This window comes from Mustela nivalis, assembly GCF_964662115.1.
Source record: "Mustela nivalis genome assembly, chromosome: 4".
Lineage (NCBI taxonomy): Eukaryota > Metazoa > Chordata > Mammalia > Carnivora > Mustelidae > Mustela > Mustela nivalis.
Window position 1 is genome coordinate 87,399,180 of NC_139023.1, and position 26,032 is coordinate 87,425,211.

At 38.1% G+C, this 26,032-nt stretch overlaps 1 long non-coding RNA gene across 17 annotated transcripts in view; it reads left to right on the forward strand.

The window, feature by feature from the left end:
- Window positions 1-33: 33 nt before the first annotated feature.
- The window catches only part of LOC309862657, a 36,825-nt gene continuing 10,826 nt past the window's right edge, over window positions 34-26,032 (forward strand). For 7 of the 17 annotated variants that reach the window (XR_014310627.1, XR_014310628.1, XR_014310629.1 and 4 more), the window contains exons 1-4: window positions 34-118; window positions 5,092-5,229; window positions 9,059-9,144; window positions 24,918-25,078. This is a non-coding gene — a long non-coding RNA (uncharacterized lncRNA). Of the gene's footprint in view, window positions 119-561; window positions 855-5,091; window positions 5,230-9,058; window positions 9,145-24,917; window positions 25,079-26,032 lie in introns of those variants that run through there. The other 10 variants (XR_014310635.1, XR_014310636.1, XR_014310637.1 and 7 more) reach the window with 6 other exon arrangements.

The window sequence follows — 26,032 nt, forward strand, 5'->3', positions numbered from 1 at the left end:
TCGCTCTGACGCGCAGGAAATTTACGTCATCAAAGCTCCGCGACCAAGGCTGGGGCCGGTCGCTAGTGCGCAAGCTCAAAGCACTGTTGGCACTAGAGGGACCGACTAGGAGAAGCCAGTAAGTTAAGGAGGCGGGTTTCTGAGCGTAAGAGTCTGTTTCTTTTATCATGAAGTGTAGAAAAGGACTCCAAAACAGTTATCAGTTATAGAAATTAAAATCAGTATAGGGCTTTCACATTTCACCCTTTATTCACTTCTAGCGGGGTAGGCTAGACAGATATTACTGTTATTTTATACAGATGAGGAAGTTGAGATTTAGCCAGAAAGCTGCAGAGGCAAAGTTTGGAGCATTTTCAATGGAGAAACACTGGAATGAACGGGCGAAGTGGAGAGGAGGGAGGAGAAGAAACTTAAGACAGTGAGGTGGGGTATTATTGCGGGCTGAAGGTGAAATCTCGTAGACTTGAGAAGCTGACAAGAATTGAGAATAAATATTAGCACTTCTTAACTAACGGTGTTATAATCACCACCAGCTGAAACAAAATTTGTTTATTTTTTCAGTCTCCCCAGTTATTTTAAGCCGATAAACTTATTTTTATGGGCATAGAAGAACTGGATGCTCGCGCGGCCAACCACTCCGCTTTTTTTAGAGGAGCTCTAAAGAAGTAGATAAAAGCAGGAACTCCAAACTATCCCGGTTCTAATTCTGATTCTGCCCTTGACTAGTTCTGTGACCCTGGCCTAGTTAGCTTATGTGCTTCACGTTACTCATCTGCAAAGTAGGAGTGGTAAACCTATTCTGAGGGGTGAAAACGAGTTAATACATGTAAAATGCTTAACAGTGTCTGGAATGAGTAAGTACTATGTGTTTGCATATTGTTTTGTTAACATTTGTTTCTGAGGGGATAGGCACTGTAATTCCTTTTCAGGCTCCATTCCACTACTTTTATCTTTTCTTACACTTTTTTTTTTCTTTTTCCTACCAGTGATACAATGTATCCCTGGTACTCAGGTACTGCAGTCTCTGTACTCAGTTAATTACTCTGTGTGTGTGTGTGTGTGTGTGAGAGAGAGAGAGAGAGAGACAGCTTTTTGTGTTGCAAGAATAATTTAAGTGCTGGAGAAAAGGGGTGGACAAAATCCTGTTCTTTGAGGAACCTATTTCCTCTTTGGAAGAGACAGTAGAAGCTTAAACAAACATAGCCAAAAAAAACCCCAAGTTCATGTACTGAATGCTATCTGAGAATGGGGCTGCTATTTTAATAGAGATAGTTGTAGAAAGAGGTTGTTCTGTAGAGGTGACATTTGAGTTAAATAAATTCTCAGTGATGAGAAGGAGCAGCCATGATATCATCTGGAGAAAAGTAAGTGTTTCAGGCAGAAGGAGCAAGAGGAGTCAAGAATGAGATAGGATGAGCTTTACGTGGTCTGGAGACAGAAATTGTGAAGAAGGAGGAAAGTGAATAGAAACTATGTCCACATGCTCAGACAGTTGATTAATTTTCAAAATAGGCAAGGGGATTACAGAGTATAGGCCCTTCATGTTCTTTCAACAATGCAAGTTCTTTTATAATACGACTTCACAACAAAACTCTTGGCTGACTTCATCATTTAAATCCTTGCGTTCTTTTAATAGGCATTTACTAATTTCTCTTTTTGTCGGAAATGAAATGTTGGCTTTTATTGATGCCGTCTGTCCTTTCCTGGTTGGCTCCTTGGTAGTGGAAAAAGAGTGTTGTTTGGCTTCGGACAAACTTCAGTTCTCATGGACTTTGGGTGAATTAAGGAATCTATGTGAACTTCAGCTTCTCTATTTTAGTTTGGAAATAATTACTTTGTGTTAAGTTGAGAGAATCTAACACTGTTTTGGACAGGATAACTATTCAATTAGTTTCCTTTCCTTTTTTGGGGTTGCCAAAGGCTTCTCTTGAAATCACCCAGATTTGCTGTGTCAGATTGCTGTTCTGAGATTGCTGCTTGATTACTTTGCCCTTGCTTTTCTCCACTTCACTCGAATTTCCACCATTCTTTTCTACTTTCACTATTATTTTATTATAATTTTAACATTGCAGTATCTGCCTTTAATTGGAGTTAAAGATGTATAACCTATCTCCACCCACATCTACATACCATCACAAAATATATTTACTTCACAATCTCATATTTAAATCTCATATTTAGTAAGGACCTTTTGAAACACCCAAGGGACCTTGGCTTCATGTTTTCAGGAGGAAAAAGTTTTTGAAGTTTGAAAAGAGGTTCAGATTGTACATTCTACTCTTTTTAAAAAGAATCAATTTGAATCAGCATATTAACCTGGATTATCTGTTTACATATGACCTGGTTTTCAACAAAATATTTGAATTACACACCTTTTCCCCCCATCTTTATTGGGCATCTGTTGCTTTGTCTGACCAGCATTCTTCTATTTTTTTTGGAGAAATGCCCTTTCCTGATCCCATATTATTCTGGTGTTAATGGTAATAGCAGGCAGGGTATGACCAAGTCCTACTGATAATGGAAATCCCTCTTTCTCTCCTCATTGCCTGTTCACCCAGGCAGGGCTAAACAGAGTCACTTCATCAGTCTTGACATGTGAACTCTGGGAGAGAGTAGGTCTTTCCTTCTCTAAGAGTATGAACTCTAAGGACAAGGCAAGTCTGGAACTGTTAGGGGCCATCTTGCCACCACATGGAGAGAATGTGTTTGAAAATGAAGTCAGACAGAGGCCAGTTAACTGAGAAATAAGGGAGAGAAGGGGAGCCCTTATATAGAAATAGTTTGTACCAGTTCTTGGACTTCCTAGTTGGTGAACCAGTACATTTGAACTGCTCTCTGGGTAAGTGTATCCAGAAGAATCCTGACTAAATACACTTCTACTAGATTGTAAAGATCCATGTCTTACTAACCTTAGAGCACCTGCTGAATCTGGTAGTATACTTTGTGAGTAAATGGATGAATGGTCCGTTACAGCACTTCTGGTGAATTAAATTAACAAGTGGATGAATAAATGAACAAATGGAATCTTACAATTTTATTTACCATATAGAATGTCTGCCGTACAATTTGTCTCTATAGAAATTTGTTTTCTAGAAATTATTCTGGAAGAAAATAATGCAAAATGTTAGCATGGTTATCTCTGGGTGGTGGGATTCTGGGATTTTTTTTTTCCTTTTTGAACTTTCTTCTTTTTGAATTTCCCAAATCCTCCATAAGGCATATGAATAGCTTTTATCACCAGTAAAAGTAAAAATAAGAATGTATTTTCCTTTTCTTGTTCTGACACATTTAACTATTTGTTTAAAGAGATTTTGGCTTTCAACTGTATTTTAACAAAGACAGTTGTTTTGTTGTTTTTCAAGACTCAAACTGGAAACTACATAGTTAATATGTGGAAAGATTTTATGCATTGACAACTGCTGTGGTCTGAATGTTAGTATTCCCCTGCAAATTCATATGTTGAAGTTCTAACCCCCAAAAGTGATCATGTTAGGAGGAAGGGGTCTTTGGAAGGGAGGATGGAAGCCTCACAAGTGGATTTAGTACTCTTATAAAAGAGATTTCACAGATTGACCCTTCGACCACATGAAGAAGTCGGGTTCTCAGAGCCCTCACCCAATCATGCCAGGACCCTGATTTCAGTCTTCCAGCCTCCAGAGCGATGAGAAACAAATTTCTGTTGTTTTAAGCCACCCAGTCTGTGGTATTTTGGTTATAGCAGCCCAAACAGACTAAAAAAAAAAAATGATTGAACACTAATAAGTCACATGTAGTGTGTATTTCCCTTCCATATTTTTCTTCCATAAGTTTAAAACCCCTAGATTATCTATGGAATAGTTAAAAGAGCTTCCTTTTCTTTTTTATCATTTGCTATTATCAAATATCTATATATGATTTCATATTATTAAGCTTTTTCTGTATGTTTAGAGGAATAAAAATTATTATTTTCAGCTTGCAACAAAATGAGGGGTGAAGAAAAGCAGGGGCTGTTTTGATTTACACTGCTTTCAGATAGTTGTAACATGTGGGTAGTCCTGGACACAAAGAAAATTAGGCACATTCTCAGGTTCCACCCTAGACTTCCTGAATCAGAAACTCTGCAAAAGGGACCCTACCATCTGTGTCTAAAAAACTCCTCCAGATGATTTTTGTACACACTAAAGTTAGAGAAGCTCTGATCTAAATTTATTGGAGAAAGAGATATACCTGGTCTTGTCTGTACCTCTGAGATTTCCAGTCTGTTTTATGCAAAAATGTGCTTGCTGATGTCATCCATTCCCCTTCACAGGGTACACTGCTGAGGGCTTACTGATTTCTGGAGGGAAGTGGAGGTAGAAAAGGAATTACATAGCTCCTAATATGTGCTAGACAGTGTGATTGGTGCCAGCAAGGTTTCGCTTCCATACAATGATTTCCAACTTGCTCTTCACTGATTTTACAGAAGGAGAACTTTCAATTACCATCTAAACCTGAGTTATATCTCAACACATAGATTTTTATTTTTTTTTAAATTTTTTAGCAGCATAGATTTTTAAAAGTTAATAGACACATGTTTACGAGCACAGCAAAATTGAGTGGAAAATACAAAGTTCCTATATACCCTTCTTCCCAACCCCACCACATACATGCAGCTTTCCCCACCATCAACATCCCCAATCAGTATGTTACATTTATTACGATTGAGGAACCAACATGGACACATCATTATCACCCAAGGTCCATAGTGTAGGGTTTTCTCTCAGTGGTGCACATTCTGTGGGTTTGGTCAAATGTAGAATGACATATATTTGCTATTAGTTATACAAAATAGTTTCACTGCCCTAAAAATCACCTGTGCTCCACCTGTTCATCCCTCCCTCTCCCCAGCCAGTGGTAACCACTAATCCTTTCACTGCCTCTGCAGTTTTGTCTTTTCCAGAAGGTCATATAGTTGGAATTAAAAAGCATGTTGCCTTTTCAGATTGGCTTCTTTGCCTTAGCAATATGCATTTAAGGTTCTTCCATGTCTTTTTGTGGCTTGATAACTCATTTTATCACTGAGTAATATTCCATTGTATGGATGTACCATAATTTCTCTATCCATTCACTTAGTGGACATCTTGGTTGCTTCCAAGTTTTGATAATTATGAAGAAAACTTCTGTAAACATTCACATGAAGATTTTTGTGTGGACATCCGTTTTTCAACTCATTTGGATAAATACCAAAGCACACAATTGCTGGATCATATGGTAAGAATATGTTCGGGATTTTAAGAAACCTGTCAGACTGTATTCCAGAGTGGCTGTACCATTTTGCATTCCAACCAACAATGAATGAAAGATCTTGTTGCTCTATATCTGTACCATTTGCTGTTGTCAGTGTTTGATATTTTGACCATTCTAATCAGTGTATGGTGGTATCTTTTTTTTTTTTTTAAGATTTATTTATTTGACAGAGAGAAATCACAAGTAGACAGAGAGGCAGCCAGAGAGAGAGAGAGAGGGAAGCAAGCTCCCTGCCGAGCAGAGAGCTCGATGCGGGACCCGATCCCAGGACCCTGAGATCATGACCTGAGCCGAAGGCAGCGGCTTAATCCACTGAGCCACCCAGGCGCCCCTGTATGGTGGTATCTTGTTATTTTAATTTGTGATTCCTTAATGGCATATGATATTAACGTATGTTGAGGAAATATATATGCTTATTTGTCATTTACAAATCTTTGAAGAGGTGTCCAGATCATTTCCCTTTTTAAATCGAGTTGTATATTTTCTTATTCTTGAGTTTTAAGAGTTCTTTCTAAAAAAATTTTTTTTAAATAATTCTTTGTAAATTTTGGGTTGTTGGGTTTGGCCAGCAAATCCTGAGATGGCAAATGAAAAGCTTACTCCACACACCTTATTAGGAGAAAGGAGAAGGCATAGGGACCAGATGTTCTAGTGGTGAAAGGTCCCAAGCCAGCTCTGCCTCCACTTTTATTATGACCGTGATCAATACATCAAGGAAATAAAACAAGAAGTGTGAAGCTTTAATAATCAAGACAGTAACATAAGTAGTAGCGTGTGATTAGAACAAGCTATACTCATGTCACCTGTGCAGTCAGGAAGTACATGACCACCAAAGATAAATGTTTTTTGTAAGTGTTTACTACCTGCATGAGTGCATTGAGCCATGACAAAGATCCAGCTGTTTTCAGCCCAGAAACCTCAAAAGAGGCCCAGTTTTCCAGACACTCCTTCTTTTCTTTTCAATTAATATCACCCAGGGAGGCATATATTTATTAAATCTTACCTAGCCAGGCCTTACGAATTTCCACATTGGATGATAAATATGTGTTTTGCACTGTTTTCTCTCAGTGACTTGTCTTCTCATTCTATTGACAATGTCTTTAATGTAACAGAAGTTTTGGGGGTTTTTTAAGATTTTATTTTATTTATTTGACAGAAATCATAAGTAGGCTGAGAGGCAGGCAGGGGGAGGGGGAGAAGGAGGCTCCCCGCCAAGCAGAGAGCCTGATGCAGGGCTCAATCTCAGGACCGTGAGATCATGACCTAAGCTGAAGGCAGAGACTTAATCCACTGAGTCACCCAGATGCCCCCATATAGCAGAAGTTTTAATTCCAATGAAGTCTAACTTGTCAATGTTTCTTTTTTGGATTATGTCTTTGGCATTGTATCTAAAGAGTCATCATCTCCAAACCCAAGGTCATCTAGATTATCTCGTGTGTTCTTTCAAGTGTTGTCTACTTTTTCCATTTGAGCCCTTAGCATAGTAATTATAGTTATTTTAAATTCCTGGCCTAATCATTCCAACATTCTTGCCATATCTGAGACAGGTTCTGATGTTTGCTTTGTCTCTTCAAACTATATTTTTGCCTGTTAGTATGCCGTGTAACTTATTGTTGAAAACCATACTTCATGTACTGGATTAAAGGAACTGGAATACATAGCCCCTTAATGTTCGGTGGTATGGGGAAGGGGAAGCATTCTGTAGTCCTATGATTTGGTCTCAGCCTTTTAGTGAGCCTGGGCCCCCAGGCTGACATTTTACAAATGGTTCTCAGTTTCTCACCCCACATCTTTAGGTAAGAAAGGAAAACTAGTGGGGAATGAAGATGGGTCCTTCTTTTCCCCCAGGTCTGTTGGGCTCTGGTAAAACCCCATCTCTTGGGCTCTGGTGACATAGTTTCTCTTGATGGCAGGCCTTATTAAGAATAACAGAATGTTCTGGCCCTATGTCAAAATGGCTACTGTTCCCCTCCCCTTGCCAGAAGCATGAGAAGACTCCCCCCACCCCCCAATTTTCACTATGAGAGCCTAGTAGGGCTTCTGGAGGTAAAACACACGAAAGAGTGGGAGTCATCCTAGAGTGACCCCCAACTGGAGTTTCTAGCTCTCAAATTTATCTGCATTGAACTCCAGCAATTAGTTCATTACAGCTTAGGGGTTTAACCACGGAGGTTGCTGAAGAGGTTTCTGTATGTGAGTGTCTCTTCTGTTGAGTTGTGGTTCTCCTTACTGCCTGTCTGTCTCTCCAGGTTTTGTGGCAGTGGTTTGTTCTGTGACCTCACTTCTGTGACAGAACTAAGAAAAGTTGTCATTAGTTTCTTCAGCTTTTTTCTTTTCATGTGGACAGGAATGACCATTTCCAAGATAACTGTGTGCTAGACCAGAAACTGGAAGTCACATGAAGTCAAAACTTTAAAAAATTCTTCTATTTAACAAAGATGCATATAACACTATGTACCAGGTCTTGATTTAAGCACTTATAAATATTAATCCTAATAACTATCCTGTGAGGTAGGTTAAATTATTATCTCTGTTTCACAGATGGAGAAACCCAAGACACAGAGAGATTAAGTGATTTGCCTAGGGTGACACAGCTAGTAAATCATAAAACCAGGACTCATTTGCAGGCAGTCTGTCTCAAGAGACTATTTATAAACACTACCCGTGCTGCTGCTTATAAATGGGAATCCATTTCTGTGCCAAGTGTATGATCTTCATCCTAACACTAAGACAAATTATTTTCTTTCCCTGTGAGGATCTTAACTTTCCTCTTTCAATTATATTGACAGCTACAGCTGACCCTTGAATAACATGGGTTTGAACTGTATGGGTCCACTTTTATGGAATTTTTTTCCTGATAACTATGATACAGTACAATAAATGTGTTTTCCTAATGTTTTCTTATCTCGAGCTTATTTTGTTGTAAGAATACAGTATATCACGCACATAACATATAAAATACGTTTAATATTTTATTTATTTATTTAATATATTTATTTGCTGATAACATAATATGATATGATATGATAACATAATCATATTATGTTATCAGTAAGGTTTCTGGTTATCAGTAAGCTGTTAGTAGTTAAGGGGGTGCCTGGGTAGCTCAGTCACTTGGGCATCTACCTTCCGCTCTGGTCATGATCTAGGGGTCCTGAGATGGAGCCCTGCATTGGGCTTCCTGCTGGGCAGGGAGCCTGCTTCTCCCTCTCTCCCACCTCAACCCCACTCATGTTCTCTCTCTTGACCTCTCTCTCTCAAATAAATGGGTAAAGTTAAAAAAAAATGAAGCTATTAGTAGTTAAGTTTTGGGGGGAAGTCAAAAGTTACACTCAGATTTTTAACACTGGGGGGGGGGAGGGTCATTGCCCCTAACCCCTACATTGTTCAAAGGTTAACTGTACTTAGAGAAGAAAGCTACTATTAAATTACCCAAACTCAATTTCTTGTGCTTAGACTCGACATGCAATTAGATGTACAACCATGAAGTAGGGCTCATTAATGCAAAGAGACATGATGAGAGCCAACTATAATCTCAAAGCTTGCATACAGACAAAAGTAAGATTGTAATTTAACTTTTATTAATAAGCAATAGGAGAACTTCTGTGTGCAAAAGTGGTGTTGTTTCTTGATGGAGAGGCTCTCAGAGAATATGTCACTTGTACAACCTTTAGCCCTAAACCCCATGGATGCTATCCCTATATCATTGATCAAATCCTTATTCAAATTAATGACTTAAGAGGAAAAATTTCTACTTTACTCTTGTTCTAACTTTGTTTACCTCTTCCTAAAGTGGCCCAGGAAGGAAGGCTTAGATTGTTTCAGAAGCAGCAGTGTCAGCAGAAGTGGGAGAAAACCAGATGATGGTGACATCAAGAGGTAATAGCCGAAAGCCAAAGCGAGAAGGTGGTTTCATGTTGGCAAGTCTCTTTAACAAGCAATAAAGTAGGGCTGCTTGGGTGGCTCACTCTGTTAAATGTCCTACTTGTCCTACTTCAGCTCAGGTCATCGTCTCCTGTTCAGCAGGTAGTCTGTTTTTCCCTCTTCCTCTGGCCCTCTCCCCTCTGGTATTCTCTTTCTCTTCCCCTCTCTCTCAAGTAAATAAATCTTAAAAAAAAATAAGCAATGAAGTATTATTTTTGAAATAGTACTTCAATGATAGGCAGCCTCAAAGATGGCCCCCAGTGATCCCCACCTCCTGATATTCAGGGCCTGCATAGTTCACTCCCTTTAAGTGACTTGCCTCAAATCAGTAGACTTCCTCAACATTGAGAGGGTGATAATTTTGTGATTAGATTACAAGAGAATGTAACTTTCATCTCCCTAGAGGTTTTACTCCTCTGTTGGCTGTGATGATGCATGTTTTTGTCTTGGAGGGTGGGGGCCCCACATGGCAAGGAAGTAAGGATATCCTCCAACCAACAGCCATATAGATATTGAGGCCCACAATCCACAGCCCAAATGGAGTTAAATACTTGCAATGATCACGTAAGTGAGCTTGGAAAAAGATCCTTCCCACGTTGAGCTTTCAGATAAGACCCCAGCTCTGGCTTCCATCTCCATAGCAGCCTTCAGCAGACCCAACTGAGATGTGCCTGGATTCCTGACTCAGAAACTAGGATAAACAAACATTTATTGTTTAAGCTGCTAAGTAGCAATAGACAGCTAATGCAATTTCTAGCACAAACTCTTAGGTGAACATTACTTCTGGATTTCATATTTCCACTGACCTATTCTCAACTTGTTGATAGTGCAAAGAAAATCTGTATTTAACAGTTTTTACATCTTCTGAGTTTATCAAAGTGTTGCTAAAATATTTTGTGAAGGAATTTGTGGCACATAAATGCTAATTCTTTATCACTGAAGTGTGCTTTTTTTGATGATCTTTAAGAAGTTAACTGAAAGGAAAGCATGGTTTGTATCTGAAAAATCTTGCTTAATTTAGTTAAGTTAGTTAGTATTGCTATATTACAACTGTAATTTTTATCTCTGGCAATATAAAATGTATGGAAAAATGATTTCTAATGTTCAGATAGAAAAGTCTTGTCTGACTTTGCTCTTACTTAAAACAAAAAACTGAGCCTGACCATGTAGTTTGTTGAAAGTCAATGACAAGAAATAATCCATTCAGTAATGAATTTTTTTTATCTGATCCAATAATGTTATCTGAAAAGGTAAATGCGTGTTGGAATCTCTGTGATGAGTACGTATCTATAAAAAGAAATACCAGTATCTGTTTATAAACAGGGACTGGAAAGGAAAGCTGAAATGTGAATTATGTCTGATGGTGGCATTTTTCTTTAATTTTAATTTCTGATACTGCTAATAAAAATCAGATTGTATAGCAAATAAGAACCTGAAAGAATTCAGTCATTTATATACATATTTTTTTGTGAGCATGCTGTGCCAGGCTCTATTCCAAGTGCTGGAATCATGTAGTGAGAAAAATAGACAAAGTCCCTTGGAGCTTGTGTTATAGAGACAAGTGGACAGTAAAATCATCAACAAAAAAGCAAATGAATAATGCCTGATAATAGACAAGCGATAAAAGAACAGTAAAACCAGTTTGGGGTGTGAGAGAGTGGCAGATAACATAATCAGGAAGGAGCCTCTCTAATGAGTAGGCATTCAAGGAAATCTGGAAATGTGAGGAATGAATTATTAAGTGGACTTTGGTATTCCAAATAACCAAATAGGCTGTAAGAGGGGCTGTAAGAGGGCTTTCTTTGAGGTTCTGGGGCATGTACCATACACAGCTGAACATAGTTTTATGAAAGGGGATTTTAAAAGCCTAGGCTCCAGCGCTGACCTCCAGGCTTAAATTCCAACTCTGTAACTTATTAGCTGGGTGACCTTGGGCAAGTTATAAACCTCTGTTTTAAAAAAAAAAACAAATGAGGCTAATAATCACACACTCATAAAGTGGTCTTGAGGATGAGGGTTAAATAACGTGTGAAAAGTACTTAGAACAGGCCTCAGCCCGTACTTAGCAATAATAAACATTAGCTACTTTTTAAAAAAGATTTTATTTATATGACAGAAAGAGACTCAGTGAGAGAGGGGAACACAAGCAGCAGAGTGGGAGAGGCAGAAGCCGGCTTCCCGCTGAGCAGGAAGCCCAATGCGGGGCTCGATGTGGGGCTTGATCCCAGGACCTTGGGATCATGACCTGAGCTGAGGGCAAATGCTTTAACAACTGAGCCACCCAGGGGCCCCGCATAAGCTACTGTTCTTAATAAGTTTCCTCTATTACAATATTTATTTGTCATTAAATAAGGTCAACATGTATCGCTCTCTGGAGGTATAATGCTCTGCCTTTTATAAGGTGAGGGATCTAGCCTTCAAATATGCAAGCCCAATTTCCTAATAGCTTTTCTGGCCTCTAGGAGAGTTTTAGCACAGGAACCCAGAACCAGCTTCCCAGACACATTTGGTATACATTGTTAATAATTCATTAAGTATGTGTTAAGGATTCTTAGAAATCATCTAAGAAAGTCACACATTTTCTAAAATGTAATTTTTATAGTGTTTCAGGGCATCGGGCAGCCTTGGGTTTAGATCCTGGCTTGGTGAAACAGTGGTGTGTTGGACACATCGTCTTACCTCTCTAAACTGGAGTTGTTACAGCTGCCACTCTTACAGCATTTATTATGTGCGAGGCACTTTTCTAAGATGTTTACATACATGAGCTCATTTAATCTTCACAATCCCTCTATAAGTAGTTACTATCACCCCCATTTTACAAATGAGCAAATTGAGGCAGAGATCAATTGAGTTTTTCAAGGTGACACAGCCATTTCAGTGACAGAGTCAGGATTTGAATGGATTCTGTGTGGCTCCAAGTCTGTGTGCTTAAAACCCTTAAACTCTCCTGCCTCCATAAGAGGTTATGTGTAAGCACTCACGGTGCAAGACAGTAAGTGCTCTATAAATATTTGTTGAATGATTAATTGTGCAAAGTCACAGTAAATAGACTATCTGCATACTTTATTATGGCTGAATAATTCAATTATTTTTCACATTTTTAGGTAATCTTGTATTTATTACATCAACTTTGCAAATCCAGTATAGTCTAATAACCCTATTGGATTACCTGGCAAAATTTGTTTGTACTGAGCCCATGCTGGCTCCTGATGGTCACCTCTTATGTTTCTAAATGCCCACAGACCATCTGTTTGAGAATCTATTTTAGAATTTTGCTTGCAATCAGTGTCAAGCCCATCATTTACATATTTGCCTTCTTTGCATTTTTGGAACTTGGGGAACTTCTAGTTCTCTTCAAGATGAAAATCTGGTTTACATTACTGGCATACTTCATTAGTGATGAAGACCATTAGAAATTTTCTGCATAGTTTCAATTTTTTGTTAAAGTAATGAGATGACTGCATTATACTAGAAAAGCATTTGAATCATACAACTAGCAAATCACTTCTATTTCAAACCCGTAACTGTATCAGATTGTGGGGCTGATCCAGCATAAAATTAGATTACTCATCTGTTAGAGGAAATTTTCCAACAGGAAAATTTAGGTAGGATATGAGTCATATAATCTGACATTCTTCTGCTATCTAAATAAATCCTATTTCTCTTAACTAAACCATATGTTTTAAAGGAGTAAAGAAAAAATAAAAATGTAAAATTTTTGTACATAGAACCTCTTGACCAATTAGGTATTTTATACATTTGAATTTCTGAGTTACAGTTGGACCTTGAAAATAGGTCAGTCATTTTCTTTGCAGCAAAACTTTTCAACTGCATTTCTTTCTTAATAAAAAGTTTCTGGTTACTTAAATATAGCAAAGAAATTAAGTTACACATACCTTTATTTTCTCTGTAGATGATATTGTCTAAAAGCAAAAGCTACTAGTAAAATTTCTGAAATACTGAAATGGCTAGTGCATGGGTCTCCCTTCTTAAATTTTCTAAAAGTCAATGGCATTGTTAGGAGATGAGAATTAAACTTCAAAATTTAAGTTCGTCAAATTGTATTTTATTTCTACAATCTACACTTAAAATGGTAGTATTAAGTTGCTTCCATGGGGAAGTTTTGGTACAACAGTTGGAATCAGGGCACCACTGACATGGGTTTGGCCTTGGTCATGGAACCCCAGGTTGCACCTCAACCGCTGTTCTCTTTCCTCCTCTAGTTTGGTCTGCTGAGAGCTGAGGATGAGTTGTAGTACAACTACAAAGGATGGGGGTGGTAAGAGAGGGAAAACAGGACAGAGCAGACTGGTGGATCTCAGAGGAACAGTAATCTGTTAGTTGAGAATTGAAAGTCCACGTGAGTGGGTGTATATGCACGCATTCTGTGTGTGTGTGTGTGTGTGTGTGCGTGCATTTAGAGTGACTTCTACTTCTTATTGTTAAAACCAATGAAAATTGAGTGTCTTGCTTGATTTTTCTGCATCATTTGATATCATTTTTTCTTCTTGAGATGCTTTTTTCCCTATGACTTTAGTGACCTTCTTGAAATACCTTTTTCCCCCCTCTTGACTTCCATGAGTTCTAATTCTCCTGATTCTTCTACCTTTTATGACTAGTCCTTTTTAGTCCCTTTTGGGGATTCCTCTTCTTCAGTTCATCTCTCAAGTGTCAGTGTATCATTGAATTCTGCAGAAAATTTCTCTCTTTTTACACTCTTTCTGGTTTCCCACTTTCCTGGTTTCAATTACCAGCTGTGTGCTGATTACTCCCAAAGATACTGTGGGATTTCGGACCTAAATCCAGACCTCTTCTGGATTTCTTCTGGATTTCTCTAGATGTTCTGTGGACATTTCAAATTCACTGTGTCCACAACTGAACTCATTACCTCTCTTCCCAAACTTGTTTTTCCTTATATTCTCTCTATTGAATGGCAGCACCTCTGTAGCCAGTACCTCAGGGTGTCATTCTTGACTCCTTCCTTAGCACACCCACCCCATCTCCTAACTCACCAAGTCCAACTGAGGCTACTTGAGAAACACCTCATCTATTTGTTTTTTCCAGACCCATCATCATGAGCACGATTCAAGTCACTATTGTCTTTTCTCTAAATTACTGTTTTGGCTACCGACTTAACCTGGCAGTCTTTAATCTTGCCTTCTTCCACTTCACTTTCCACATTATGTGTGATGCTTCTAAAACACAAAACCACTATGTTGTTTAACTTACAGCCCTTCTGTGACTTCACATTACTTTAAGGTAAATTCCAAACTCTCCCACATGGTTACAATACCTTCTCTAATTTAGTCTCTATTTTCCTAGTTCTATCTGTAAACACTTTTTTTAAAATCTAATCTTCCAACTTTATTGCATTATTTTCAATTACTCAAAGGCAACAAGTTCTCACTCACCTCCAAGCATTTGTATTGGGATTCTCTCTGCCTGAAATACTTTTTTCCACCTTTTCTATCTGGCCAACTCCTAACCATTCTTCATGTTTCAGAAAGAAGTCTTTCCTGAGGGACCCCTAGGTGGCTCAGTAGAGTAAGCATCTGCCTTCGGCTCAGGTCATGATCCCAAGGTGCTGGGATCAAGTCCCGCATAGAGCGTCTTGCTCAGTGAGGAGGCTGCTTCTCCCTCTTTCTCTCTCTCCCCTTCTCTCTGATAAATAAATAAATAAATAAGCAAGTAAATAAATAAATAAATAAAATGTTTTTTAAAAACAAGTATTTCCTGAAACCCCAGACTGGCTGGAGTCCCCACTCTGTGCTTCTAGAACATTTATGGCATGAATTTAAAGTGGTCTGTTTTTCTGTCTGTGTCACTCCTGAAGTTCCATGAGGAGAATGTGTTTCACTTTTTTATCCACTGCACCTGGGCCTAAAACGTGGCAGATACTTAGTAAATATTGAATAAATGAGAGAAAAGCAAGACTAGGATGAAAATGGAAGCATATTTACCTGGTACCACAAGCCTATATTGTACTACAGAGCAAGAGTAATCTTCCCAGTCACATTTGCATTCCTGCTGCATTCCAGGCACCGTTCAAAGCAATTTCCAAACATACCCTTTTCCCAACAACCCTAAGTAGATGAGGATTTTGGTGCCTAAACAGATAAGGCAACTTGGAGAAGGTAAGGCATTTATTAATTTGATGCTTTCCTCTCTTTGGAAGGGGAGCTGTGAGTGCTCACTGTGTCTAATAAAATACATTACTAATCATATTTCGCATAAAAATACCACAAACATGATGATGACAGACTTTAGGTTTGAGGCTTCAGGTTCTCTAAAACAAGTTTTAAAAGTCTTCAAGTTAGAAAATACCATTTCTTAAAAATAACCATGCATCCTTTTTATGAGAAACTGTTAAATAAAATTATTTTTCAAAGCCTTTGCCAACATTTTATAAATAATGTAAAATTTCAATGAAACTACCCTCCTTTATTCAAAATAGTTTCAAAGCCTTCTCAGGAAGGACAGATGGTGTTTTCATCATCTACAATAATATGAAGGATACTAAAGTCAGTTGAGGTGAGGCCAAGTACCAAGTTTCATAGATCCAGGCCATTACTTTAAGATGCATGAAGAAATTTGTTCAGAATTGGGAATCTTTACAGAATCCCAAAAAACTTGCAACATATTTAGCCAACCAAATTGTCTCTCACAAGCTGCTCAGTGCATTTCTATTTTTCTGTAAAAGATTAGTCAATATTTTGGTAATCAGATTTTGAGCAGGCATTTTGAAGCTCTGCTTTTCACAGAGAAGGTGATCAGGATATATGCTGATGGCATGCTTTTAAATGGCAACACTTGCAGCTTCATCCTGAAGGAACTATAAGCCAGTTGATTAACTTTGTGTAAAAATTAATCTATAGCAATAAGCACTAGCAGGAGTTATATGGAACTTAAACCAGTGCATGTATTTAGAGTAGGGGGGTTTTTTCCCCCCTGACTTTTGTGGAGCTGCTCTATGTGCCATAGACAAAAAGCAGGGAGAGATATGAGGTCTGTCTAGCAATTTGTGCCAGGGGCAGCCTCAAGCTTCTGGCTTATGTCTACCTAAAGTCTTAGAAAGCAGCCTTGTCACCCTGTGGCTGCTCCCTGCAGGCTATGATGTCTATTTTGGCTCAAGACTTGTGACACCAGCTAATAAGCTTTATTCTGTCCCAAAGCACAAAGCTAACCATCCTTTTTGATTAGCCCAAGCTCTGTAAAAACCCTGTGCTCAGAAGCACATGGTTGTGTTGGGTTCTTAAGAGCTTTCTGTGGAGCCCAGGAGAGAAACCGGGGTGCTGGGAGATGCATTCTTCCCTACCCCTCACTGTGGGTGTCACACTACTGGGGAAAAAATAAGGGAACAGCTGGAGCGAGGCAGGGCCCTTGGCAGCAGAGCGTAGTGTCAGAACCCAATTTGGCAAAGCAGAAAGTTGTCAGTAGTTACATCGGGAGTGCCAGGTCCTTTCCAGCTGCCAAGAGAGAGTAGCTGGGGGTGGGTGGATAGAACAAAGAGGCAAAGGGAACCACGCAAGCCCATTTCCAATGAGGGGGTGGGAAATAAGTGTTGGAGAACCTGCCCTCAGAGATGCAACATGCTAGGGGCTACTCTGTGTGGGGGAGGGAGGCAGTGGTCACAATCTGTATTAAGTGAATTATAGGTAAGGTAAGGTTGCCATGCTTGAGGAACTGTGTACCTCACACTCAGTGATAAACTTCTAATGAAGCCAAGGTGGGCTTTGTTCATAGGTGCACTCTGACTCCACATAGGGGGTTTAGGAACTAGCACAGGGCTCCTAGCACCTCTATGACCACGCAGCCTTGGCACAAAAAAAGCAACCCATTAGAACTGCAAGACTCTTCTGTGACTTCAGAGCCAGAAAAGGGCTCCTTGAGTTTCAGAGAAACATGTTGGTAGAACTCCAGGGATCCACTGGGTTTGCCAAAGCAGATGAAGTAGTTCCATTTTCCACATATGATCCCTTGAAAATATGTCTAAATATGAATGAGCGATCTCCTGGTAGGAGAAATGAAATATTAGTGTTTAGTATATTGACTCCTTAACTTCAGTTCACCTCTTACAGGCCCTCCATGTAGAACTGCCGGTAAGTGTCACATCTCTGCAGGCATCTTCCTCACTGCTTTTTTTTCCCCAGTGCTCCTTGGAAATGGGCACTGTTTGAGCCTTTGCCTTTTTGTTCTACCCACCCACTTGCAGTCTTTTTTTTTTTTTTTTTTACTGTTTGTTTGGCAGCCCAATAACAAGCAGTGGGTCCAAAGGAAACCAACTACAACGCCTTGAAATAAATGCTTATCTCAGTATTATTTTACTAATCCCACCTCATTTGGCTTGTCCACATCACTGTGATAATACAATATTAAATTATATAATTCTTTTCCATATTCTGCCCTGTAATTGTTACCTATTTCTTTGATCTCTCAGTTTAGTATGTCCTTAAGCAGAAAATAAAAATTCTTTAAAGATGGGGATACATTTTTTATCATTTGTAACATTGTCTAATGCATAAAGGATAAACTGTGGGCAATACAGTTACAGAGTTAATACCAAGTGTTTTTATCTCTTCACTCAGTGCCTGAGACAGGGCATGTACGATTAGACTTTTAAATCTTTTTTTTTTAAATATTTTATTTATTTATTTGACAGAAAGAGATCACAAGTAGGCAGAGAGAGTGAGAGGGAAGCAGGCTCCCTGCTGAGCAGAGAGCCTGATGCGGGGCTAGATCCCAGGACCCTGAGATCATGACTTGAGCCAAAGGCAGTGGCTTAACCCATTGAGCCACCCAGGTGCCCCACAATTAGACTTTTAAAAACCTTTTGTGATTTATGAGAGATCTCTATGTGGTTTTGATTGTGAATCTATCCTGAACAAGTTGTTTGTCAACATAGTTTTATTAACATACTTTCCAGATCTAGATTTTTGTGATATAACAATAAAACCAAGCCACCCCCAGATCACTCTTTTACGATTTTTTTTTTCTAAAATCTTCTGGAAAAACAACAAAATATATTTGAATGAACAGCATTGATGTCACTAAATTTGAAAAGAACTCCAAATGACTTTTTGGACGTAGAGTATGTATGATCATCTTTGAAAGCAATTCGGGAAGCTCTGCTTATGTCTCTTCACATTGGTGGAATTGAATTTGTGCACTTTGCAGAAAGCACTTTGTTCTAAATTGAAGACTGTAGTTGGGGTCAAATTAGATTATGTATGTGAAATTGCCCTGTTAATTGGTCTATAAATATATGTCATTAGTATGAGTAATGATGAAAGTCATCATGGAACAGCCAAAATAAATTTAGGTAGTGAAGAACTGCGTATGGCTGACACTTGTGAGATAACTAGACACACACACACACCTAGAAATACCTGAACAATTGCAAACAAGTTTGAGGTGGGAGGAGGAGGTGGTTGGGATGTAAAAAAATAAGCAGTCTAGGATTTTTTTAAGGTCTTTTTTTTATCATAATCCCCCTAACAGTGTTTTGGAAAAAACTGTATTTCTGCTAATTATTTTAAATTGACATTTAAAAATTTTTTATCATAAATTTAAATAGCAGCCAAAGATGTTGTTTATAGCATACTGCAAATATCTATATTTTAAAATAAAGCTATGGTATCACTCTTCAATAGAAATGTAAGATCCACAGTGATTTGAACCCATCAACATCCATTTAAAACATTAATAAACAAACTAACAGTAATTTCATGTTTTTTTTTTTCCTCTTTCAACTTCCTATTTTACTTCTGTATCGGCTTTTCTCCTACTCTAATAAGCTTTTATGTTGGAAGTCTTTTATCAGCGATTTTATCATGCTTCTTCCCATCAAATATGTATCCCATGACCATATATGTAAAACATTTTGTTTTGGATTGCTTATCATTATAAACAAGTAAAATTGGATTAGAGCAGCATAAATTACGAATTTTGATAAACAATGATTACATGATTATTAGTTGGCACAAATATTCCAAACAACACACAGAGGAGGCATAGAGCAAATTTATTGGGAAGTCTCATATCTAAGAGCCAGCAGAAGAGCATACAGGATCTCTCAATATCCAGCAATGAGAGGTGTTTAGGCCTAGGACTTCACCCAAGGCATTGGAAAGGGGCAGGGATCCCTTATTTGACTATGTAAAAATAGGGGCTTCCCAGGGGTAGGATGACTTTCGTAAAAAAGCGAAGAAGTTGGAGCCAAGACTGGCATCAGTTAGAAGCCTCACCACTGTAATTTTTTGAGCTGGTTCATTGCTGGGCTGCCTGATGGGGTAAGGAGAGCAAGCCACAGAACCCAGTCAGCAGACAAAGGGTTTTTGTTTCTTGTCACCTATAAAGAAAAGGTCTTTGGAAATAGATCTCTTAATGAGATGGTTGGGGGAGGATGTATTATGGTGTCTTGATTAAAGAAATTATTTAAAGGATTATTTCTGAATTTGGCAATATGTAATATTAAGATTAGGAATAGGTAGGAGATAAGTCTGGCTAAAAATGGGAGGAAATTTAGAAAGAGGAGTATGAAGAGACCCTTGACATATTACCAAATGAAAGAACCCAATCTGAAAAGGCTACATGCTTTATTATTGGAAAAACTGTGAAGCCGGTAAAAAGATAAGTGACTGCCAGGGATTCTTGGGGAGGGAGACAAGAACAGGCAGAGCAGGGGACTTTTAGGGCAATGAAACTACTTACCATCATAATGGTGAATACATGTCCTTACATGTGTGTTAAAACCCATAGAATGTACACCACTAAGAGTGAACTCTGATGTCAACTATGGTGACAATTATGGTTGGGTGATAATGGTGTAGGTCAATGTAGGTTCATCAACTATAACAAATGTAACACTGGTGAAAGAGGTTGATAGTTGGGGAGGCTGTATGTATGTAGGGACAGAGGGCATATGGAAACTCTGTACTTTCTACCTAATTTTGTTGTATATCTAAAATTCATCTAAAAAATCCAATAAAAAAGAAACCTCTGATGACTGACAGATGATTTTAGGAAAAAGTACATGGAAGTTGAATATTGGGACAAAGCCATAAAACTAACCATGCTTATAAGCTCCTTAGAAAGTCTTCATATACCTTCAGTTGTATCTGAAACCTAGTTTGAAGACCTCTGGCCTAAGGTTATGGGAGAGTGAATAGATAAGAAAAAGAAAAATGTAGGAAAGATGGGTATTCATTGGGAAAAAAATGGTTTTGGGGAAACAAGGTAGTCATATGGAAAAAATAAGGATGAATCTCTGCCTTACACCTCATCAAAAATTAAATTCTGAATGTATCAAAAATTTGAACATTAAAAAATATCCCTATAAATTTAATAGTAGAAACATGATCTAGAGAAGGACAGATGTGATTAGCGAGATAGGCATTGAAACATACAGCAAGTTTGTGTAATTACAAGAGGGTCTACAGATCAGCACCATCATTGGTGTGTAATATCCTGACTTGTGAAATAATAATGAGAATAATAGTTAACTTTTGTTGAGCACCTACAATGTTCTAGGCAATGTTCTAAGCTCTTTCATTAATCCATTTAACATTCACAACAACCCAGTGTCGAGGCCTCCATTTTTAAGATAAGGCAGTTGAGTCAGAGAAGATTGAAGTCACATGCTGGTTGGGATGGAAGCCAAGATTTACTAATTCAAACAGCATGCCTTTACAGCCCAGGGACTTACTTACTCTGCTATGAGGCAGTGCCCATTTCTTTCTTTTTTTTTTTTTAATGTTAGATATACAGATAAATAAGTATTAAATTTTACAAGTTGTATCTATAGTGCTAAGCTTAAACAATTTGGCATTTACTTTTCTTTAGAAAAGCTTTCGACTTTTTCATTTAATAGCTCACAGAACAAAACATAGATTTTATCCCTAATGTATTTCACTAACTGAAGAGTATAATTTCCACATCTTTGCAGGCTTACTTCACAATTTAATTCATGGTATTTAAAAAAATCGCAGTGTGTACAATAGTTTTTAGGAACACACTGTTATTATGCATGAATTATTTCACAAACATGATTATCAATACTTTATCATGGAGTGATGGACAAACAATTGTCCTTTAATTTTCTGCTTGTGTTGAAGTTGAGAGCAAATGTTGTCACATTATTTCTTTGACAGAGTAAAATCTGCAAACCTTCTTAGAAAAGCGTGAATACCAAACAGTTCTAGATTTATAATACTGTTGTGAAATGATTATTGTGTTGTTACAAAAGATATAAAATAACGGATTGTCAAGTGCTTGCTAACAAAAATGCTCAATACTCTCTGGTATTAATCTTTAAGATGAGACCAATTTTTGTTCAAAGTTAGATGAAAACGATAAAGCCATTTTCTTATGGTGGTGGGTTATAGAAAGCTTCATTTCTAAGCTTGTACAATGGAGGAGGTTTTTTTTCTTGTTTTTGTTTGATTTTTGAGTTTTTATTTTAATTCCAGTTGGTTAACATATAGTGTTGTATTAGTTTCAGGTGTACAATGTAGGGATTCAACAAATCCATACAACACCCGGTGCTCATCACAAGTGTGCTCCTTAATCCCCATCACCTACCTCACCCATCCCCCCCACTCACCCCCCCCTCTGGGAACCATCAGTGTGTTCTCTATAGTGAAAAATCTGTTTCTTGGTTTGCTTCTCTCTCTCCCCCAACTTCCCTTTGTTCATTTGTGTTTTTTTTTCCTTAAATTCTACATGTGAGTGAAATCATATATTTGTCTTTCTCTGACTGGCCTGTTTAACTTAGCATAATGCTCTCTAGCTCCATCCATTTCTTTTTGGGTTTTTCATTTTTTAAAAATTTTATTTTATTCTATTTTTTCAGTGTTCCAAGATTCGTTGGTTATTTTGCTATGACAATATTTCATTCTTTTTATGGCAAAATAATATTCTGATATATTATATATATTTATATATTTGTGTGTGTATAAAATCTCCATTCATCAGTCGATGGACATGTGGACTGCTTCTGTATCTTGACTATTGTAAGTAATGCTGCTGTAGACGTAGGGGTGCATGTATCCTTTGAATTAGCATTTTTGTATTTTGGGGGTAAATACCTAGTAGTGCAATTGCTGGGTCATAGGATAGTCCTATCTTTAACTTTTTGAGGACATCCTATACTGTTTTCCAGAGTGGCTGCACCAGTTTGCATTCCCACCAACAGTGCAAGAGGGTTCCCCTTTCACCTCATCCTCACCAACACCTGTTGTTTCCTGTGTTGTTGATTTTAGCCAGAGTGGAGTTTTATTTATTCCAGTCTGAAAGAGAATATAAATAGTGCATACAGTTACACTGTGCATGAAGTCCTGTCCTCAGCAGCCTACCTGGGAGGTCTTATTAATATGACTTTTCTCTCAAACTTTTCTTACTTGGAAATGATTTGGGCTTGGTCAGAGAAGTTGAAGAGTTATGTGTAGTGCTTAGGGAGAGAATATCTTCTTGGAAGCTTGTAGAATACCTTATCGGTGGGGTCGATTTTATTTAAAATGCAATTTGATAACCTACTGGTAGGAGCTAGCTCAGATTGGTGTTCAGGTTTCCTGCATAACAAAGAGGGCAAAGGAAAGAAAATAATAACTTTGCTGGGGAAAACAGTGTTAAAAGGAGAGAGCACCTGAAGTTGCTTGAAGTTGCTTGAACAGCCAGCCGGGGCCTTAGGGAGCAATAGAGCTGTCTAATGGATATTTGTTTGCTCTGTGGTCTAAATTCTCCCTTTTGTCTCCCTTCAGTAAATTCTGTGATGCTCAGTCATGCTTTGTGGAATGATTTTCTCTTTTAGAGGAACCCATGCTGTGCTGAGTGCTGCTTATGGTTTGCACATAGTGAAATAGTGGTTGCTTTTGGGAGCAGCTGATATGTAGGTTACATGTGAATAACTCTACTTACTCAAAGGAAAAATGTCATGGCTGTGGGTGAGCAGTAGTTAACTAACCTCTTCTGTTAATGTGTCAGAGGCCCTTCTGGGAACAAATTGCTTTCCTTTCGAGAAAGAAGGCACTCTGGGTTCCAAGCCTACCCTGTCGTTGTGGCAGCTGGGAGCAATTCACACAGATACTCTCACTCTTCCACCACCCCTGGTTTTGGCAGGAAAAATGATAAGTCATTTGAATTTTGGAACTAGAAGGGACATGGAGATAATTATGTTCAATCCCCTAACTTAGGGAACAGACGCGTAGAGAAGTTAAAGACATGCCTAATGTTATGGCTCATGCTAGCAGGGGATGGTGAGAATCTAGGCTTCTGAAGTTTCCAACTAGTGTTCTCTCCACAACATCAGAAACTCTGAAGAAATCTGGAGAAGAAGGAGGAAGCATCATACTGGCAAATATAGCTAAGGCATCAGCAAAATGATGAAACTGATATATGGCTGTTTTCTTCTTGGGATAGATTTTTTTTTTTTCATCTGAAAAAATACACAAGATAGAAGAAAACGAAAAGAACCAAAAAAATATGTAGGTAGCAGGTGCTCAGTTTTGTGTATTGAGTTGTGTGTTCCTCTTTTCTCATAGGTGTGAAATGGTTCCACCACCAGCTGGGGTGGGTGGAGAAAGAAAATTCTTGGTGGTGTAGGTTTCAATCATAGCCCACCAGCTTAGCCATACAACACATGAAGAGATCATGATTATGAAGGGCCACACAGAGAGCCAGGTGTGCAACAGCCTACAAAGAATATGCATTTTCTTCAGATGACACAAAGATTCGTCTTCATTACTGAGTAATTGCTATAATAGCATCACTCAGTTCCACCAACAGTATTTGTGATTGTGCAAAAAGAAACCTCAAGACAGTACCAGTATTCTAATACTGCTAATTCACAAACACCCTGAACATTCTCTTTTTGCAAAGCTTTTCAGGTCACAGAAAATAAAGGACAATCTCTTTATTGATGAATTTATAATTATGTATTTTGAATTCTTAGAAAATGCTTTAAAGGTTGTTACCTCTATGGTGCCATTTGTCTTTGTTTAGATGCTGAGATATATTATACTAAAAGAAAGCTAAAAAAGACACTTTGTGTGTCCCAAGTCAAGCCTCCAGTTGAAGTAACGATTTCACTGGGGAGGATGAGAAGATTTGTTGGATGGACTCACAGTGGCTTCCAGCAGCTGACACAAAAACTAGAAGGAGGCTTGGGTGGGCCATCTTTGTTGGATCACAAAAGGAATATCCAGATGTATTTTCAAGTTGAGGCTTTAGAATCTCTCATTCTGATACGTAGAGTTTCTGCTTAGGTTCTAACTAGTATTTATGACAACAGGCACTCTGATATGGCATATTGCAGAGTCAGTAATACCAAACCGATACCATAACCACTGTATAATCTCTCTAGATACAGGATATCTCAAGGAGAAAGAATTTTCACATATGTTAAATAGCATTGTGGCCTTCTGCATTAAATATATTTACATGCTGCAGGAAATAGCTCTTCAGGGGTTATATAGGTATGTCTTCTTACAACCAATAACCAAAGTAAATTATTTTAATGATTACATCATGTGGTAAAGCTCCTGTTTTATTCAAAAGATATCTACAAGAATAGTATATACATACAATGAAATACATATTAGATAAGGATCTCCAGAGAAACAACCGATAGAAAATACAGATAGATAGATAGAGAATTATTTATTATTAAAAAAATAATTAGTGAGGGCAATCTGCTTTACTCAGTCTGTTGATTGAATGTTAATCTCATCCAGAAACACCCTCACAGATACACCCAGAATAATGTTTGACCAAATGTCCGGATGTCCAATAAAGTTGACAAATGAAATGAACCATTACAGAATACTACTCAGCCTTACAAAGGAAGAAAATTCCAACACATGCTTCAGTGGGGATGAACCTTGAGGACGTTCTGGTAAGTGAAATAAGCCAGTCACAAAAGGACAAATACTGTGTGACTGCACTTATATAAGGAACCTAGAGTAGTCAAATTCTTAGAGAAAGAAAGCAGAATGGTGGTTGCCAGGGACTGGAGGAAGGAAGAAATGGGGAGTTGTTGTGAAATGGGTACAGAGTTTCAATTTTTCAGGATGAAGAAGTTCTAAGGATGGATGTCATGAGGGTTGTACAACATAATGAATGTGTTTAATACCACTGAACTTAAGATGGTAAATTTTATCTTAAGTGTGTTTTACCACAATTAGAAAAAGAGAAGGAGGATTCTGGGGAGATGATGGATTAGCAGTCACTTGGAATTTGTGTCCCCACCTAAATAACGGTTGCACTGGCAGCAGCATCTGTCTGATATAACCCTTTTGGAACTCCAGAGTCTATTGTAGGCTTGCAATTTCCAGAAGTCTTGGACATAAATTATGGTAACAGAGATTACAGGCTCTGAGTAACAGCGATTGTGAACTTTGGGTAACAGTGACCATCAATTCTGTGTAATTCCATTTTCTTTTTTTCTCCTCTAGTCCAGGGGATTATAATCTTTTAGTACCTTACCTTCTCTGTTTCTTGTATTCATTCAACAGCTGTCTAACCAATTTCCCTACTTTAGATACCTACAGTGGTTTTGTTTTATTCTTTGGAAACAGATAATACTTCTCTTTAATTAGATTAAGTCAATTTATGTCGTGTATCCCTTCTAGAACAACAACAACAACAACAAAATATATATATATATATATATATATATATATATATATTTATATAATCTCATATTAACTGAATGACTTTTAGACCACTTGGATGCACTTCCCCAATACAGTTTCCTCTAAGTCACATGGGGCCCATGGGAAAGAGGTAGATACCTGAATTAAGTCAGGATCGTATTAATGAGGGAGAAAGATGGATGAGGTGCTTGGTT